The following is a 20,738-nucleotide window of genomic DNA, read 5'->3' as shown; positions in this document are numbered from 1 at the left end:
ATGGGAGGAACGGTTGCAGAGAACCAGGAGAGTGGCAGTAAAACAGCCTGAAAGTATTGTAACGCTAATACTCCTTTCCTACAGCAGAAGGTCGGAAGTCCCCAGGGGCCAGGTAATGGTGATGTATGAATTTGTTATTACGAAATGACAGCATATTATGGGATATGTTATAGGGTCAATGTAATATTTGACTGGTTAATTGTCACCAGTCTACTGGAAGGACTCGTGTGGATATCCCACTAAATTTCTTTTTATTTATTTTGTATAGAAATTTTTTATGTTTGATTTCTTCAATAATTCTTGAGAAAATGTTGATAATTCCGATGAATTTATGGTAAAAATATTTTTATTCAATCATTTGTATTTTTGTGAGGCCTTTAGCAAACATTATACTGTTCAATGCATTTCGGTCAATAATAGACCTTCATCAGGAACTGTGTAAAACGTTGCTTCAAATCCTTGGCCTGATTTACTATATTTCCTTATTGGTAATTCCAATTTCTCTTCACTCAAGTACGTTTGTTTATGTTAGCCGTTGCATGTCTTTTAATGTCACTTCTTTAACTTCCTGTTGTGTAAACCAAAGTAATAGCATCCGGGAACCTTGCTCGCGTGTTATAGGGTCCGCACATTACCAACCCCACTACAACACATCTGTGCATCACTACTACCGCATAGAGATAAAATAGTGAAATACAGTATTGAATGGACTCAGAGCACAGATGAAAAATTTGTGATACCGTGGCCGCCCAACGGCAGCTTTGACACGACAACACAGCATTCACTATTACCGTACTTATATAACACATACAAAGAGGAAAAGTTAGCAAGACACCTAGAAGTTTTCGACCTCTGGAAAATGTTTCAGAGGCACACACGAGGGATGATGAGCATGCAAGAGGTAAAAAAGGAGGAGGGGTGCAGCACGCAACAAGCGCCCCCCTCCTCCCAGCAGCACTGAGGAAAGCGACGAAGAGGCAAAGGGATCCTATCCAGTGATGGAAGTAAAACAGGTGAACAAAGGGGAGACAGGGGGACAACACACAATCAAGGAGGTAAAGAAATAATCTTAAGGGTTATACCCAATGAGAGAACTAAGCGAGGCCGCACAACCTCAGTTAACAGCCGCTGAGGGGTACTCAAACCCAAGATACAGCCCACCGCCATACGCGCAGGAAGACCAGTACCAAGGGGGGTTGGAAGCAGGGTTGGAAGAGGTTTCAACCAAGCACTCCGCCGAAGTCAATGCCTGGCGTGAGATGGCCAGATGGAACCCTTAATGATATATTTTTATGTCTAAAGTTATTTTTATTTCTTAACGATGCACCCTTATATCACGCCCCTCTCTTTGAATCCCCCCCCCCGGTCTCACTGAACCAAGAAGTAGGTTGTTTTGCAAAGTTGAAAGATTTATTTGATGGATTTGAACAGTATTTATACATCACACTTTTATGAATTATGAACAATATCTGGATATCACACTATTAATATTTATACATTGATCAGCGTTGGGTAATATTACAGTCAACAATCTCTTTAATCAATAGGAGTATGGATGAAAAGAATAATGTAGCATAGAATAAAACTTTGTGTGTGTTCAATGAAATATAATGATCTGAGATTAACGCAGCACAGAAATAAAACTTAATATGAATTCAATCAAATGCAATGTAATCACTCTTTCCCCCTGATACTACTCAATCCCCACTAATATTCAATATAGAGATGGAAGGGGAGAAAACAGGTTTAGGAATAAACACTCTACAAATGCAGTTTCAATCCCAGTTCCCCCAGCAAGCAGAGACAAACAGGAATGATTTTAAAACAGGTCAATTGCTTTGAATGTAGTTTTGGAGTGAATGGAAAAAATGCTAAAAATAACTTTAATTCGCTAAATAGGATTCAAAACTAGTGGGAGCCGCTTTGGATAGCTTCAGGTAAAACCTAGCAATGATGGTTGAATAACTAGCAGGTTTGAAACTGAATTTAGAAGTTGAATGTAAAGAAATAGCTGTTTTAAATGTGTTAAAATTTAGCCAAATGCAGATTCACTGCAACTTTTTCGTGCGGGAAACGCGATTGCGGCAAAACTATAAGGAGTTCCAATACGGTTTAGGATTCGTTTGAAAGCTGAGGATGTTAGCTTCAATTTGACACTTACATTTTGTTTCTAGCATGTACGGTTCAGAGGTTTTAGTAAGGTTGATTTTTCTCAGAAAGAGTCAAGATTTCAAATGAGAGATGCGCTGTTGAAGATTACAAACAAGGATTTCTTAACACTAAGGGAGGCTATGAAGATGCGAGATACCAACGGAACAGCCACCAGTCCAGAGGCGCCTCTGTCTGATCTTTGCCCGCTGTGACACTTGCCTTTCTTCAGCAAAATATATTAGCGCAAAGATGATTTATCACTACAATTATCACAGGATTATATGGATGAAAGAAGGATGTAGGATAGACAAAAGAGATTCTGTAATGCAGTTCTGGATATGATGGAATGGGTTTTGGATTAGATTACTTTAGAACAAGAGATTGGCTATGGACAGTTCTATGCTATGGATACTCACAACTATGGTTTTGGAATATGCCCGTCAGGATCTGATCAAGGGTTTTGGACTGGAATCTCCTCGCCACCGGACAGGATTCCGGGCCCCTAGTTCTGCTCTCAGCACGGCACTCTGTCTCTGCACAGCCTCTTGGACTGGATCTGACGGGTTTGTTCTGGGTTACAGCTCTGGTCTACTGGTTTGGATCTCTGGGTTCTAGCAAGGCTTCTTGGCAAGAAGCAGTAAAACAGCACAGCCCGGCTGTTGAATTGGTTGTGCCCCTTGGAAGTGTTGGGGTTAAAATCAGGTTGCAAGATTTTAAAGGCCAGCTGAGAAGGGTTCAGCTTTGGATTGGGCCTTCTGCTTTCAGAGTTCTGGAGTCTTGCTATGGGTTCTGGAGTCTTGATCTGGGTTCTTCCTGCAGAGTGCTTCGCCAGTAAATCAGTTGATGGGTGAATGTGTGTCCTACTAGGTCCTCAACAGTCCCTATTTATGTATTTCCCAAAGGGGTGGGTAGGCTGATTATACTATGCCCAACCCTCTAAGAAGCCTATTGCTTAAAGTCTTCCCTCTCTCCTGATTTGAGAAGCTACCAGAGTGTCATAATGTGTCATAGTGATGCTGCAATTTACAATCAAGGGAAAAACCTCCCCTTTGTTCCTACACAGAAAAACTGTTTTTCATATAAAACATATTTCCAATATCACCAACTTGCTAATAATACATATTTACATTACAGAGTAAATAAGGCACGTATCTGTCCAAGTCTCATCTTTTAAAGAGTTTTGGTTCACAAATGACAGTTTTTTGTGCTTTCGGTTGGTTACCCATCGTCAGATCTGTACAAATTTGTCCAGATACATGTACATAACATCTGGGCATACTCCTGTGAAGTTTCATATTTTTAGCATAATCACAACTGCTACAAAGTGAACATTTTTGTGGTTCAGTCTATGAATATCGACAAATTCCAGAGTGGTTTTTAAATGTGAGCAGAAATTTCATTTTAACAACACTATATTTACAGATTTTTACCAATTTTGTTCAATTTTCTATGAGTCTTTTTTCAAAAAGATATTTTCTGTGCTCTTCGAATAAAAAAAACTGTCTGTCTCCGCCCCCAAGGTTTTGGCTGGGCCAGAGCAGTCCCAGGCTTCTTCCTGCCAGCAGTTGTTTTCTGTTAAACCCGAATTTGCATTTCCTTTCATTCAAGGGAGTCTTTTGTTTCTTGTCAGAGAAACAGGCCAAAGTCCCCTCCCATTTCCTTTCACGCCTCCCTGCCAGTTCTTCAGCAGAGGGCAGGGGGGGACGATTCCTTTGTTTGGGAGAAACTGTGGAATGTCTTTGAAGCTCAGTGTGGCTGGCTTTAACTTACTTTTAAAACAATGTTTAAAATAGTCTTTCTCTAAAATACAATTTACATTTTTACAATGACAGTATAAGTAAATGCCGGCTTCTGACACAGGCGACCGGCGGTACTGCGCCCATTTTTAACATATTTTTCCAAGCAAGCATCTTTGAATGTGGATTGTCTTCTGACAAAATATGTTTCTACTGAAAGTGTGCTTAGGTGACTTCTTTAAATAAAGGGATGTTTAACACCCAACAAGGTAGTTGGATCTTTGGTAATGTTTGGGAACCATGATTTTTTGCACTTTCCACAGACAAGGAAAAACGGATTTTTAAAGCAGTTTTGGGATTTCCTTTGCAATGTACCACTGCTTTTTCAAGTAGTTTCATTTTCCACTGTGGGCAGCCAAATGATAGGTTTTGGCAGGGGTCTCCTGTGTTACCACTGACATAGGCAACATGGATTGGCAGCCTATTATTCAGGTTTTCCTGCGCACTTTCAGAGATTTTTAGCGCAAAGATCTTTTTTGCGGCCACTCTGTGGTTTCTGATGCAAGCAGCGCACGGTAATGTTGCAGGGCATAGACTAGTGGGTTAAAACATCCCACAAGCCCCCCCTCTTGCAATTTGGTGTTGATCGTCGCAAGACTGGGATGTCAGTCTCTTTTCTTTTGGTTCCAAAATGGCAAAGTTCATCATCTTTTCTTCCATCAGGGATGGATCGACCAGTTCTCCTCGCCCAGTCCTGATGTAAGTATTGAGCGATACTCCTGGCCCCTTGGATCTTTCTCCCGGTCCCTGGGTAGTCCTCCTTGGTTCGAGTCTCTATGTCTTTTTGTGTTTCCAATCCTAGGATGACAAAGCAAAAGCATATTTGTAGACATATCCCCACCACTATTAATGTAGTGGGGCGGACACATACATTTTGATAAATCAGGCCACATTTTTCTATTGTCTTTTATGGACTATATATGGAATATTTTATAGTTGGAATTCTAGGGAGCTGGAGTGACCCCCTCTGGGGTTCCAGAAGACTCCTGCAGTTGCTGCAGAGTGTGCCTAGGATGGCAACATTTCAGTTGGTTAATCAGTGCCCACTTATCTACCCCCTCTGCCAAACTGCCGTTGGGGATGCAGATTTTGTAGGCGACTGGTGAGACTTTCTCTACAATTTCAAAAGGTCCCCTCCAGGTAGGCAAAAATGTGCGCTGTTTGGCCTAGTTCCTTTGGAAATTGTATAAGTAGACCCGGTCTCCCTCATTGTATTATTTTCTGGTAGTCTTTAAGTCATAGTGGGTCTTCATACTGTCTGCAGATCTTTCTATATTCCGCTGAGCATAGGCAAAAGCATGTTGAAGGTGTTTTCTTAGATTTTCTAGATTTTCAACATACTCATGAGTTGTGGAGGCATTGATCAATGTCTGCTCTTGGGTTCTGTAGAGCAGATGCTGGGGAAGCACCATCCTGCGTCCAGTCATCAGCTCAAACTGTGACATTTTAGTTGCAGATGAAGGGGTAGCTCTGATGGCCATTAGGACAAGAGATAATCGAATATCCCAACTTGGCCCAGAATCTGCCACAAACATTTTTAATATGCTCACAATTGTTTTGTTGTATCTCTCTACTGCACCACTCAAGGCTAGCCAGTAAGCAATGTGTAGCTTCCTTTTGACCCCAAGTATCTCCCACATCTTTGTCATTACTTCGCTGGTGAAATGGCTCCCACGGTCTGACTCGATCCTTGGGGGTAGTACAAAACACTAAAAGATGTGGTTGATCATCAGGGCAGCTGCTGTTTCTGCCTTACAGTTTGTGGCCGGGAGACATTCCACCCATTTAGTAAACAAGCATGTCACGGCCAACATGTACATGTTCCCCCTAGAGGAGCGAATCACGGGCCCGATATAGTCGACTTGAAAATCTGACCAAGGCAGTGTCATCCCCCTATTCTGGAGAGGCGCACGGTGTGTGAGGGATGTTGGCTGAAATTGTGCACACACAAGACACCCCTTCAAGTATTGGTTGAGGTCCTGCCCCATGTGTGGCCAGTATGCAACCCTTCTTAAGATTTCAAGTGTTGTATGAACCCCCCTATGACCAGCTGTGGTCGCATCATGGGCATGATTTAACATCAGGCTTCGGAATGAGGTAGGGACCACCCACTGATCATGGCCAGCTAGGGATTTCTTCACCAACAAACCGTCTTGGATTTGGAAAATTTTTGGACATTTCATCAACACTCTGAGGTCCTCTTTCCCTATGTAATCGGTATCCGTCAGGGGAAAGTTCTCAGGGACCTCAATGTGTTGATAAAACTTACCTATTATTGGATCCCCTTTTTGAGTTGTAATCAAATCAGCATCTGGGGTCTCCTTACTCCACTGTGCAGTTGAGAGTTCATTGTGAGCATTTGTCTGGGACCTAGTGATAGCAGTGACCTGGATTTCCCCCAACGGGAACTCGATCTCTATTACATCCCCTTGGATGACTCCGGTTTTGGCCAGCTGATCAGCTAAGTCATTTCCAGTTTTGTCTGGTCCCTCTACTTTAGAATGACCCTTAATCTTTTTCCAGTAGATGGTCCTCCCATTCGAGGTGACCAGATCATTAATGTTTTGAATTAATTTCCCATGTTTCAAGGGTTTATTATTAGCACATAAAATGCCTCTGGTTTTCCAGAGTTGATGTTGGACAGCAGTGAGGATGGCTTGATGCACAGCCATCAACTCTGCCACTTGACTACTTCGGGACCACTTTTGTACCCAGCTGAGGGTTCTGGGGTCTCATTCACCCATGCATTCCCTACGCCGGCCACAAGTTATTTTTCCCCATTGTTGTCAACATGGTAAGAGCATCCATCCACATAGACAGTGGGCATTCCCTCACACTTGTCTTCTTCAAAGACTTTCTGTGGGGGATTGAGGTATGCCTCCATGTTGTCCCTGATTTTTAGACTCTCGTCCTCGAGACAGTTTTCTCTGGCACAAACATGCAAGTTAGCCAGACTTTGCGCGAGGGGACTCTTCTTGTTTTGGTCATATCTGACTTCCACAGGAAAGCCTTGCATTGACAGAATCCAGGAAGTAATTCGGGAATTACTCAAATTTCTGGCCCAGACTCTGTCACTTTGGAGATATTGCAGAGGCTGGTGTGGAGTCTCCACTATGATGTGTTCCGCCTGGATAAACGGGCGGTAATTCTTCAATGCCCACACCTTTGCCACAATCGTTGAATTTTTCCTCCACAGAGGATAACGTTTTACTCGCACAGGAGATTACTTTATTGACCTTGTCATGCTTTTGGTATAATACTGCAGTCAAGCATGTATTAGAGAACCCTGTCTCCAAGAAGAACTCCTTGTTTCTGACAGGGTAAGCTAGGCAAGGCGCTTGTGAGATGTTTCTTTTGAGTGGTCTTACTGCCTCCGCTTGTTCTGGACCACATTCCCACTTGACCCCCCCTTCAAAAGATGAATGTGGGGTCTTTCAATTTCTGGAGTGCTTCCACTTTGTTTTCCTGGGGACAGAGACCCTGAGGATTAATCTCATGCCCCAAGCAATTTACACGGGTTCTACACCACTGAGCCTTTTGAAAGGAAAGTTTAGCTCCGGCAGCCCTCAACTGGGTCAGAACATAACAGATCTCCGCTATGTGTCCCTCCACAGTCGAGCTTTTGATGAGTACATCATCTACAACAGGCCAGGTTACCCCTTTCACCCAGGTCGGGCATGGCCTTATGTAGAAAAATGTTGAATTCATTGCCAGAGTTAATGTATCCGAAGGGAGTCCGGGTCCATGTGTACTGCTGCCCCCCAAAGGTGAAGGCCATCTTGTATTGGTCCTCCCTACTGACAGGTACAGTCCAGTATCCATTGGTCAGGTCTATTGCAGTAAAGTCCTGTGACCCCTGGATCTGGGCCAACCCTTGGTCAATGTAGGGAAGAGGCCATCGGGAAGTATGGACCCGTGTGTTGTGCTCCCTAAGGTCGGCGCAGAGTATCCACTGGCCGTTTGGCTTCAATATCCCCAGCACCGGATTATTGAAGGTGCTGTGGACTGGATGGATTATCCCACGGGACTCAAGGTTCTTAATTATTTCAGTAAGGGACTCCATTGATGCGAGAGGCAAGTGATATTGCTTCACAAACACTGGAGTCATGCCAGGGTCCGTGGGAATTGATGTTGTGTGGATGTCGGCAGAACCACAGTCATATGAGTCCACCGCAAAGAGATCTTGAAAATCAAAGAAAACTTGTTTCAATTTTTGCTTCTGCTCCAGAGTCTCACAGGCATCAGCTAGGTTGACTCTCTCTTCAACCATCTGCATGAAGCCTGGAAAGACTTCTGGTTTTGCTATCTCAGCGGCCTCCTCCAGCTGGGTGGAGAAGTCCCTGGTCAGAGTGCTGTTTTGAACTGATGGCTTCAGGTGGGGAAGGCAGTCCTCGCGGACTTGGAAAATCACCTCATCCCTCCTGAAGTCACAAGTCACATCCTCCTTACCATAAGGGCAGGAAGTGTATACCAGGAAGTTCCCCCCATGCCGAGAAAGATCCTGTCTGGTGTTGTGTTGTCATCACTATCACTGTCAAAACAGTCCTTGGGGATTGGTCCTAACAGTTAATTGGCTAAATCTATGGAAAAATGTTGGTCATCAACCGCCATTCCAATAATGGTGCCTGCGGCTAGAGTGATACTCTTTAAGTCGCTGTTATCCACATCTACTGGAATGGTGTCATGTTCTATGTTGACTAGTGGTGTTGGGTTTACCCCCAACCCTTGCTGTTGGAGAGAAGCATTTAGATGAATATAGGCATCAGGGTTTTTCAATTTCTGTCCTCTTAACTTTCACTTCCAGGGAGAATTGTCGGGTCGTTTCTGGGATGGTGACTTCCTATCCAATCTGAATTTCACCTGCATAAGGCAGCAGTTGAGCTAACCTAAATGCTTTCTCTGGGTCATCAAAGCCCATGGGATTATCCGCTAATCGGGACCAAGCTTTGAAGTTTATTAGGTCCAAACTAATGGTAAAGCAATTGAGAATGTCACTGCCTAAGTAAAAGGCGGCAGTGACTTCTCGCACGACCCAACAATTATGGACTATGCTCTTGTTGCCTATGGAGATTTTGAGCATACACCTGCTTGGCAGGAGATGTTTGGAATTGGGTGTTTCCAGATCCATTTCCCATTTGTCTATCAGTTTGAAGGTAGGAATGGCTGGATCTTTTGGGAGTTGGCGGAACATGGCTTTGCTGATGAAGCTCTTACCGTTGTTCACACACACTTGGGCGAGAACAGAGTCCTTCCCTTCATTTAAGTGAATAGGGGTGAACAACTGCTCTCCAATTTGCTGAATGTCAGCCAGGCTCTGAGCTGATTTCTTATCTTTCCGGACTATAGGAGTTGGAATGTCCGATTGTGGATTGGTAAAGAATTTCAGAGTGTTTCCTTCCAGTGTGGAATGCCACCTTAAACTGGAAGGAAGGTTGATTTTCAGAAATAGAGAGGACCCCCCCATAACCAGTTTGTTGTCCTACTGCTATTACTGTCACGTCTGGGATTTGGTTGTTCTGGTAGTGAAATTCTACTTGGTCAGATTTTTGTTCAACCATGTGGCAGGTGCTGTTTAAACTAACATGGTTGACACTCTGTTTTAATTTTATGGGTTGGTTAGTCTCGGTCCAGTGGACCTTGTTTATGCAATCTATTAGGGGTGACAAACTTCGCAGGAGGTCATTCCCTAGTAAAGGGGTGCCCTCTGGAGTCACAACTATGACCGGGTGCTTCACCTTGTGTCGCCCAATTTTAATGTCCAAATCCGCAGTCCCCTCGACGGGAATTTCCTTCCCGTCAAAATTCTGAAGTTGTCCAGGAAGAAGGGTGAGAGGAATTTGGTAATTCTCCCCCCTTCCTGAATTCAGTTCATCAAAGGCCTTTTTGGACAGAAGGGTAGCTTGGGATCCAGTGTCCACCAGTGCCAAAATTGTACCTGCCCCTGTATTTGCACCGGGGCACAGAATCTTCCCTCCTTCTCTGCAAGATGGTACAGATAATTTTTGGACAACTGGTGGGTTAGTTTTCTAGTTTTGGACACTGATAACGAGGAGATTTGGGCAGAATTCTTTGGGGAATCTTGGGAATCTGAAAAGAAAAAGGTGACAACTAGATATGGGAGAGGTTTTGGGTTTGCCTGGTTCCGGTTATGGGCTGCCCCCCCCCTTTTTGGAGGCAGTTACCAGGATGGGTTTGAACCAGGGGATTTTCATGTTGTTGGTTCTGGGGTTGGATGATAGGCGGCGCTCGCTCAGTCCCCACATCCACCCAGTCTGGATTTGAATCCTTTGGGACCCATTTGTCTTTCGGAGGAGTTTCCCCATCTCTGAAGGAGAGGATCCTTTTCTCAGGATCCTCTGAGGACCCCTCTCCTTCAAATTGGAAGATTTGTACCTCTTCCTCAAAATGGGTCTGTTTGGGTTCTTTGTTTCTCCTACCCCCCTCTACTCCTTGGGTGGTAGACTTTCAGGGGCAGGAGATTTTGGTTCCGGTTCCTGGATTTCCAGGGGCTTTTTACAAGTGGGGAAGGAAGATTCCTCCAAGGCTTTACACCCCCCTTCCCCTTGTGCCTCCTCCCTGGGAACAGGTGGGTTGTCGGGGTTCTGACCTCGTCATTGCTCTGGAGCACCAGGTCCGGAGTTTGGGGCATTCTGCGCCCGCATGCTCATGTAAGGGTTCTGTTGAGCCCTCAGCATGCGACCCAGATCCTATGCCATGTTTTGGAACTGGCGCTCTAGCTGTGACACCCGCTCAGGCTGATACGGGGTTCTGTTGTCTCCCCTGGGCTGATCCCGGGAAGGGTAGCTATCCCTTCTCTGATAATACCCCGGGTATGGAAGATTCGGGTACCCCTCCACCCTTGGCCTCCCCTCTCCCGGATTGGGCTGTCTGCGCTCAGGAAAGTGGGGGAAGAAGGATGGATGATTTTGGGGTTGAAAGTTTTGTGGGTATCTGGTGAAAAAGTTCTGTCCAGGGTTTGTGGAATTTCTGCCCTCCTGGGGGAAGTGCGGAGGGAAGTTCCCTGGGTTAGGTGCTGTTTGGTTGGATCCCCCCCCTTGGGCTGGAGGAATCCACACATAACCCAGGATGGGTCTGTTCGCCTTGTAGCGGGGACTAATATAGTCAGGGGAGTGAGGGATCCCATTTGTGGGACTAACACCTTGGCTCCCTGTCTGTGACTGGCCCGAGGGCCTTCTGGGCTTGGGTTTGTTCTGGTTTTGTGCAGGTGGGTTTTTAGGCCCCCCATGTCCAAATCTAAAATGGGGGCATCCTTCACCTATGCCACCTTTGCAGCAGGAGGGGTGTTGGTTGGTTTGGGGCTTTTTTGAGTATTTTTGTTTTCTATGGGCTTTTGCACCTCATAAATTCAGGTGGCCTGTTCAATGACCCAGTCTAGTGATCTTTTCTCATGAAAATCTCTCACTAGCTGGGTCATGATGTACTTTGGTAAAGCGTGGAAAAAGGTATTGACAAATTCTTTGCTGTCCGTGCGCACCCTTCTGGTGGTCTGCGCAAAGGCACGCTTTAATTCCTGGAGTATTCTGGTGAGAAGGTCCATTTCACATACTGAATACAGCTACTGCTGTCCTTCAAATGGAAAGTTTCCATCATATGCTCAAAGAGCTCTAAGTGCTCCCAAATAGAGTACTTAGCGTTCTTATGATAAGTGGTGATGACGCTCCTTATCGCCTTGATTTGCTTTGAGGGGTACCTAAGCAAGGCCCTTTTTGCCTTATTGGCCTTCTTTGTTCGGGTAACCCTGGTCCATTCCTCCTCTGACTCAGAGGCACTGCTCCCAGAGGTGCCCGACTGGTCTTCTAGGTTTAGGTTCTCCTGGATTTTGCGAGCCTGGGAATGGCAGGCAGAATGTGGGGACCTAGTCTCCTGTGTCCTTTGGCGCTCAGAGGAGTCTTCTGATTCCTCCTTGCTCCCAGGATTTGATGGGTACCTCCCACACTGTCCTACCTGGGTAGAGGTTTTTAGGATGCCCTTAGTGGGCCTACTCTCATGGAGTTCCCCATTAAATTTCACCGTATTTGGGTACCCATACCCAGATGCCCGCCCATCCATTCCTGGAAGGTGCTGGTCTATGAGCCCCATACTTCTGATTGGATTGAAATCTGCCATCCCCTTGGCCCTGGGCTCATGTGCACCAGTGGACATGGGGTTGGCAGAGTCTAGGGACTGGAAGAGGTGAAGGCCTCTGGTACTAGGGTTCCTGCGGTTATGCTCAGGTGTTTCCCTTTCACAGCGAACCTCATCTCTATCAGCCCCTGCTCCCTGTTGCCATGCAAGAACCTGAGCTTTCTGTTCCTCAATCAAGGCCTTACTAGTTTCTATCAGTCTCTCTTGCATGGCGACCTGCCTGTGGAGCCTGTCATTGTTCTCACAGAGAACCTCATTTTCTCTCTGTGCTTCCTGGGTTGTTTTTGAGTACTGGGCCAGTCTTTGCTGCAGGAGGGTTACCTCCTGAGTCCTGTCCATACTGGCCTGTTCCTTCCTTGCCAGAGCCTCTTCCACCCTCCTGGTGTGCTCTAACAATCATTTATGCTCTTTTTGGAGGTCACCCAGTCCCTGGAGGGCCAGGTGATTTTCTTCCAGTTTCGCTTTTAAGTGACAGACTTCCTGGCCTAAGGTGTCCCTTTCCTGAGTAAGAGCCTGCCTCTGTGCTGCCAGGTCATCCCTCTGTCTTTGAAGCGCACCAGCTTTCCGGCACTCTTCATCAAATTCTGCCTGGGTGTCCAGGTCTTTCAGAATTAATTTGTTGCTCTCCTCTTTCTCTCTGTCTAGTTGGCTTTGCAGGGTGGCTACATGTTCTGTGCATGCCCTGTTGAAATGTATCTGTTGCTCCAGCTTTTTCTGGCTCTGCAGTAGAGAGTCCAAACTTTCTTGGTACTCCTTCTACAAGGCCAGAATTCTGGTATCCTGTTCTGCCTTTTCCTGCTGCAGGATACCCATGTCCTCTCTCATTTTAATTATATACTGCCTACTTTCATTTTCGGACTCTTGGCTCCGCTGTAGCCTCTGCTCAGCAGAGTCCAGATTAGTTTGGGCCTTTCCTAATGCCTGCAATTGCTTACTTGCCAGATCTTGGCCTTCAGCATATTTATCGTGCATGGCTCCAATAGATAGGTATAGATATGCCGCTATCTTGGCAATCTTGTTTTGCTCATCCTTTGCCTTAGGGGCCATATATAGTTCACTCAGGGCCACATGTAAGGGACCCTGATCTTGCCATATATCTAACCCTGTTGCAGTGATCTGTTGTGTGATTGCCTGCAACCACACATTCTGATCCTGCGCTGTCCATTCACCTCTCACAAATAACTTATGCAAAAGGTGTTCTCTAGCCATATTGATATCTACCAATGTCGCCATTATGGAAATATTAATTTCCTTCCTGATTTACAGAAGTTTTCTTTTGTTTTTGCAAAACAGACCGTTTCCTTACAGCGTTCCCTTTTGAGGGGTGCTTTTACAGTGTAACACAGCGTGGTAGCCCAACAGGATTTATGTACCATGTCAGTTAGCACACCGCATTAAGCTATCACAAGTGGTATATCTAATCCAGAAATCCCGCTACGAGCCCCCAATCTGTAAGTGGTTTCAACCCAGCACTTCACCTAAGTCAATGCCTGGCGTGAGATGCCCAGCTGGAACCCTTAATTATATATTTTTATGTCTAAATTTCTTTTATTTCTGAACGATGTACCCTTATATCACGCCCCTCTGTTTGAATCCCCCCGGTCTCACTGAACCAAGAAGTAGGTTGTTTTGCAAAGTTAAAAGATATTTTTGATGGATTTGAATAGTATGTATATATATATCACACTTTTATGAATTATGAACAATATCTGGATATCACACTATCAATATGTATACATTGATCAGCGTTGGGTGATATTACAGTCAACAATCAATAGGGGTATGGATGAAAAGCATAGAATAAAACTTTGTGTGGGTTCAATGAAATGCAATGATCTGAGATTAATGCAGTACAGAAATAAAACTTAATATGAATTAATGTAATCATTCTTTCCCCCTGATACTACTCAATCCCCCCTAATATGCAATATAGAGATGGAAGGAGAGAAAACAGGTTTCAGGAATAAACACTCTACAAATGCAGTTTCAATCCAGAGTTACCCCCAGCAAGCAGAGAGAAACAGGAATGATTTTAAAACAGGTCAATTGCTTTGAATGTGGTTTTGTAATGAATGGAAAAAATGTTAATAATAACTTTAATTTGCTAAATAGGATTCGGAACTAGTGGGAGCTACTTTGGATAGCTTCAGGTAAACACTAGCAATGATGGTTGAATAACTAGCAGGTTGGAAACTGAATTCAGAAGTTGAATGCAAAGAAATAGCTGTTTTAAATGAGTTGAAATTTAGCCAAATGCAGATTCACTGCAACTTTTTCCACGTGCGGGAAACGCGATTGCGGCAAAACTATAAGGAGTTTGAATACGGTTTTGGATTCATTTGAAAGCTGAGGATGTTAGCTTCAATTTGACACTTAAATTTCGTTTCTAGCATGTACGGTTCAGAGGTCTCAGTAAAGGCGATTTTTCTCAAAAAGAGTCAAGATTTCAAATGAGAGATGCGCTGTTGAAGATTACAAACAAGGATTTCTTAACACTAAGGGAGGCAGTTCTGGATATGATAGAATGGGTTTTGGATTAGATTAATTTAGGACAAGAGATTGGCTATGGACAGTTCGATGCTATGAATACTCACAACTATGGTTTTGGAATATGCCCGTCAGGATCTGGTCAAGGGTTTTGGACTGGAATCTGCTCGCCACCGGACAGGAATCATGCCCCCTAGTTCTGCTCTAAGCACGGCACTCTGTCTCTGCACGGCTGCTTGGACTGGATCTGATGGGTTGGTTCTGGGTTAGAGCTCTGCTCTACTGGTTTGGATCTCTGGGTTCTAGCAAGGGTTCTTGGCAAGAAGCAGAAAAACAGCACAGCCCGGATGTTGAATTGGTTGTGCCCCTTGGAAGTTTTAGGGTTAAAATCAGGTTGCAAGATTTTAAAGGCCAGCTGAGAAGGGTTCAGCTTTGGATTGGGCTTTCTGCTTTCAGATTTCTGGAGTCTTGATGTGGGTTCTGGAGTCTTGATCTGGGTTCTTCCTGCAGAGCGCTTCGCCTGTATATCAGTTGATGGGTGAATGTGTGTCCTACTAGGTCCTCAACAGTCCCTATTTATGTATTTCCCAAAGAGGTGGGTAGGCTGATTATACTATGCCCAACCCTCTAAGAAGCCTATTGCTTAAAGTCTTCCCTCTCTCCTGATTTGAGAAGCAACCAGAGTGTCATAATGTGTCATAGTGTCAAGATTGCTAACGGCTAGGTCTCTCTCCCGTGACCCCTCCTCACCTGAGGTTTCTGAGGAAGTGTTCAAAGTTCTTGAGGACCCTCTGCTTCCTCTAGTAGTGGTCGTCTGAGTCTTCTTTCCTTGGCCCTTGACCTTCTTATCGTGGAGGTAGGGACGAGCTCCACTGGAGGCCACCTTGGCAACTGAGGAACTCCCCGCCAAGTGGGACCCCCAGTAAGCCCGTCCAAGTAATCAGGGAAAAAGCTTCTGCGGCACCAAAAAACCCTGAAGCACACAGGCTGAACTTGGAGCTTGATCTTTCCGGTGGTGGAATTCCAGAGAAAGGTAAAGGTATATAGAGAAAGGCAGAAGGAAGAGGAAAACAGAACAGAGCGCCAAGGGCAGCTTTAGAGTGTGCAGGGGCACAGGAAAGTAAAGGAATAAAGCGACCTGATTCGAGTTGGCACTGGGAGTCGGAGTCAGGAGGAAGGAGTTAAATCTACTGAAAGTCGGAAGAGAGAGAGTGGGAGCGAGGAAAGATGGAAACGAATAAATCCGGGCGGAAAGGAGCAGAGCGTGGAAGGACGGAAGCCGGGGCAACTCCCGCAGAAAGGACCAGGAACCAGAGCGACCAGAAGGCGAAACGAACCAGAGTAACAAAGTCAAAAACAGGAAGTGGGAGCGATACAACGCACTGAACGTAGGTCTCAGTGCGTTGTTATAGCAACACTGACTGGGGGCGGCCATCTTGGAAGAGGACTAGACCGTGCGAAACGGTTCTAGTCGTAGATCGCTCACCTAAGTCGGGAAAGGGACCATCTTTGCCAAACCTTCCATGGCCGGAACATAACAGTATGACCTCTTCTCCTCGGGGTTCCCCCCGGCTTGCCAGGGTGTTTCCTGTGGAACATTCGCAACAGACGAGGTGCATGGATGTGATGACAGGGTTCCCAGGTATGTTCCGCCACTGAGTATCCCTTCCAATGGATCAGATATTGTAGGGACCCTCGGTAATATCTGGAGTCCACCACTTGAGACACTTCATATTCCTCAGGCTCAGATACAGGAGGTATCCTTGGTTGGATTCTGGGTCTTTGGTAGGGATCCGGCACATAAGGCTTTAACAGGGAAGTATGAAACACTGGATGAATTCTCTTCATCTTCTGGGGGAGTCGGAGACGGTATGCTACTGGGTTAACTTGTTTGATGATTGAGTAGGGACCCAGGTATTTTGGAGCAAATTTGCCAAGGTGTAACCATCTAGGTAGGTATTTGGTCGAAAGCCAAACCAGCGTTCCAGGTGTCCATTCCGGGTTACTTCGTCTATGTCGATCTTCCCGCTCTTTTGTCTTCTTGCGGCTGTCCTCCAATGCCTTCAGGGCCATCTTTTGGGTGGATCGAATTGCTTCCAATAAACTGTCCACAGTGGGAGAGTCTGAACAGTTTTTCCGAAGGCCTGGTACGTGGGAAGGGTGGAATCCATAGGTGCACAAAAACGGACTCATCTTTATGGCAGAATGATATGTGTTATTATACGAAAATTCTGCCAAGGGTAACAAGGAAGACCAGTTGTCTTGCTCCCTGTTACAGAAACTTCTGAGGTATTGTTCGAGGGTGGCATTAAGTCTCTCAGTCTGGCCATTACTTTGTGGATGGAATCCCGATGATAGTGCTCTCTGTATTCCTAATTGTTTACACAAGGAAGCCCAGAATCGTGATGTAAACTGCGACCCTCGGTCGGAAAGAACTGTTTTGGGTAACCCATGCAGTCGAACTATTTCACGAAGGAATACTGTTGCCATTTCTGGAGCTGTTGGGAGTCCTGCAAGTGCAATAAAGTGGGCCATCTTACTAAAGGAATCCACAGTGACCATAATGGTTCTAAGACCTTCCGAGGGTGGCAAATCCACTATAAAGTCAGTAGACACGTGTTCCCAAGGCTGAGATGGTACCTCCGGTTGTTGCAACAGACCCAAGGGTCTACCAGTTTGGGGTTTGTTCACAGCACATACCGGACACGAGAACACGTATTGTTTGACGTCTTGAGACAAGGTTGACCACCAGAAAAGTCTCCTCACCAATTCCGTCGTATTCCTCAGACCCTTATGTCCTGCCAGGGGAGACTCATGGCACCACCTCAGCACCTGCGTCCTCAGATTCTGTGTTGGGATGAATAAAGCTGAGTCGTGAAATAATAGTCCGTCTTTGAGAAGGAGATTGGGGTCTACACGGTTGCTGCGCTGAATTTCCTCTTGTATTGCCTTCAGAAAACTAGAAACCACTGAGATAAATTTCTTGTTGGCAAGTAGCAGCTCGTTGCTGGTCTGTGTCGCAGAAGAAACGTCCCAACTTCTAGACAGGGCGTCTGCCAAGATGTTTTGAGAACCTGGTAGATATGTAAGGTGGAAATCAAATTGAGAAAAATAATATGCCCACCTAGCATGTCTAGCGTTGGTGCACTCCATCTGTTGTAGCACCCGCAAATTACGATGGTCAGTTCTTATGACAAAGGGCTCTAGGGATCCTTGTAAGAGGTGCCTCCATTCCTCACAGGCTTTCTTCATTGCCAGAAGCTCCTTCTCCAGTACCGAGTAATTTCTTTCACTAGGACTCAAGGTCTTGGAAAAATAAGCTATCGGATGTTCAGCTCTGTCTTCAGATTTCTGGAGCAGGGCCGCTCCAATGGCATTCTCCGATGCATCTGTCTCCAAAACAAAGGGACGTGTCTGGTCAGGTTGAACTAGAATGGGAGCAGAAGTAAACAAACTCTTGAGATACTGAAAAGACTGTATTGCGTCGGAGTCCATCTGAAACCTAACCCCTTGTTTCAATAGTGCTGTGAGTGGTAGAACAATCTTAGAGAAGTAAGGGATGAATCGACGATAAAAATTCGCCAGACCTAGAAACCTTTGAATCTCCTTGACACACCTGGGTTCTGGCCATCGTAATATGGCCTCGATCTTTCCTGGGTCCATCTTGATACCTTTATTGGATAGGATGAAACCTAAAAAGGGGATAGAGTCAGCATGAAATTGACATTTTTCGAGCTTAACCAAGAGCTGATTCTCCTGAAGACGTCTCAGAACTTCCTTTACCACCTGGATGTGTTCGTTCAGATGTACAGAAAATATAAGGATGTCGTCAAGATAAACAACTACGGATCGGTATAGTAAATCTGAGAATAGACGATCCATAAATCTTTGGAATATTGCAGGGGCATTGACCAGACCAAAAGGCATCACCCTGTATTCGAAATGGCCTAGGGGAGTCCTAAAAGCAGTCTTCCATTCATCTCCTTCCTTAATCCTAAGGAGATGATAGGCCCCCCTAAGGTCCAACTTGGTGAATAGATGTGACCCCTGCACCGCCTCCAGGATATCTCTTATCAGTGGCATTGGATATCGATCTCTACAGGTGATCCTATTGAGACCTCTGAAGTCAATGCAGGGCCTTAGTTCTGTAGTTCCCCTCTTGGGTATAAAGAACAGGGAGGCCCCACCAGGAGATTGTGACTCCCGGATCAGTCCATTCTCCAGATTCTCCAGATATTCCTTAAGGGCCTTCCTTTCTGGGAGAGATAGAGGGAACATTCTTCCAAAGGGCACCACTGCACCCTCCTGTAACTCGATGGAGCAGTCTTTTGGTCTGTGGGGTGGCAAAAGACGTGGAACCTTGTCTTCGAACACTTCAGAATAACCTTGGTAGACCAGCGGAACGCTCGAGACAACCCTAGTCTGTAGAGTGTTACCTCGCCCCTCCTGTCTCTCTGGTACCTGCTTACTAAGGCAGTTCTTATGACAGAACTCAGAGTCAAATCTTAGTGTGTTGAGGGACCAATCGATGGAGGGATTATGCTTTCTGAGCCAAGGGATCCCCAGTATAATGGGGAAATGAGCCGCTCTTATCACATCGAAACTGATCTTTTCTTGGTGATCACCCATCTGTATCCATAAAGGTTCGGTCTCGGAAACTATGGGTCCAGAAACGAGAGGTGTACCATCAACTCCTTCGAGAGGAATAGCTCGGTGTTTAGTCTGACAGAGAACTCCTTGATCCGTAGCCCAGACCCCATCCACAAAGTTCCCTGCCGCGCCGCTATCCAACATCGCCAAAACCTCCACGGACTTCTCGGTAGACAACTGTAATCGAACCTGGAAAACCATCAAGCGAGAATTCTCAGCTACACCTGAGGCTTGGGTGTGATCGCAGGGCTTGTGATGGTGTCCCCCGAAGTCGCCCCTGCACAGACTCGGGGGGTAGCGTTTCCCTTCTTCCGGGGAGGCACATCGGGACAATTCCGGAGTAAATGTTTAGATGACCCACAATACATACATAGACCCAATTCACGTCTTCTTCGTCTTTCTTCAGGTGTCAGTGGGCCCCTGGCTGATCCAATCTGCATAGGTTCTTCAAATACAGACTCTGGTTTAGGTACCAGCTTGGTTGCTGGAGGAGGGTCATTCAAGGGAGAGTAACCTCGTTGCCGTCTCTTCTCAAGGCGTCTCTCATTAAGCCGATATTCAATCTGTAGAGTTAAGGTAACCAGTTCTAGGAACGAGCCATGTCGTGAAACCTGTGCTAGTTCATCTTTGAGTTCTTCGTGTAAACCCCTCCTAAAGATGGTTTGTTGTGCCGAATCAGGCCATCCAGCCTCGGAAGCCAGCTTCTGAAATTTGGAAACATAAGTTTGGACGTCTGCACCACCCTGCCTGACGTCCAACATTGCCTCATATGAAGCAAAGACCACCTCAGGGCGATCGAATCTTGCTTGAAACTGTTGCGAAAATTGATCAAAATTCTGTAAGACCGGGTCATTATTAGTCACTAGTGGAGTGGCCCATGCCAACGCATTCCCCACCAAGCTTGAGATTAAGAAACCCACCTTCGCCTTATCTGTCTCGAAGGTCTTTGGTCTAAACATGAAGTACACTTTACAGGCATCCATAAATTCCTTCCAAGCCCTGGGATTTCCATCATATTTGCCAAACGATAGAGGCATCGGGGGGAGGTCTCCTCTATCCTCATTGCGGGCGGCCACTTGTTGTCTCAAAGAGTTGTTCTCTGCCTGCATGTTTTGCATTTGTACTGTGAGACCCTGGATGGCGGCCACCAACTCCTGATATTGTTCCAGGGTAGCCATAGGTGTTTTCGGGCGTTGTATACTGTCAAGATTGCTAACGGCTAGGTCTCTCTCCCGTGACCCCTCCTCACCTGAGGTTTCTGAGGAAGTGTTCAAAGTTCTTGAGGACCCTCTGCTTCTTCTAGTAGTGGTCGTCTGAGTCTTCTTTCCTTGGCCCTTGACCTTCTTATCGTGGAGGTAGGGACGAGCTCCACTGGAGGCCACCTTGGCAACTGAGGAACTCCCCGTCAAGTGGGACCCCCAGTAAGCCCGTCCAAGTAATCAGGGAAAAAGCTTCTGCGGCACCAAAAAACCCTGAAGCACACAGGCTGAACTTGGAGCTTGATCTTTC

This window comes from Ambystoma mexicanum, chromosome 5p (genome assembly GCF_040938575.1).
Source record: "Ambystoma mexicanum isolate Mex_15411 chromosome 5p, UKY_AmexF1_1, whole genome shotgun sequence".
Classification (NCBI taxonomy): Eukaryota; Metazoa; Chordata; class Amphibia; order Caudata; family Ambystomatidae; genus Ambystoma; species Ambystoma mexicanum.
This window is presented reverse-complemented; position numbering follows the sequence as displayed.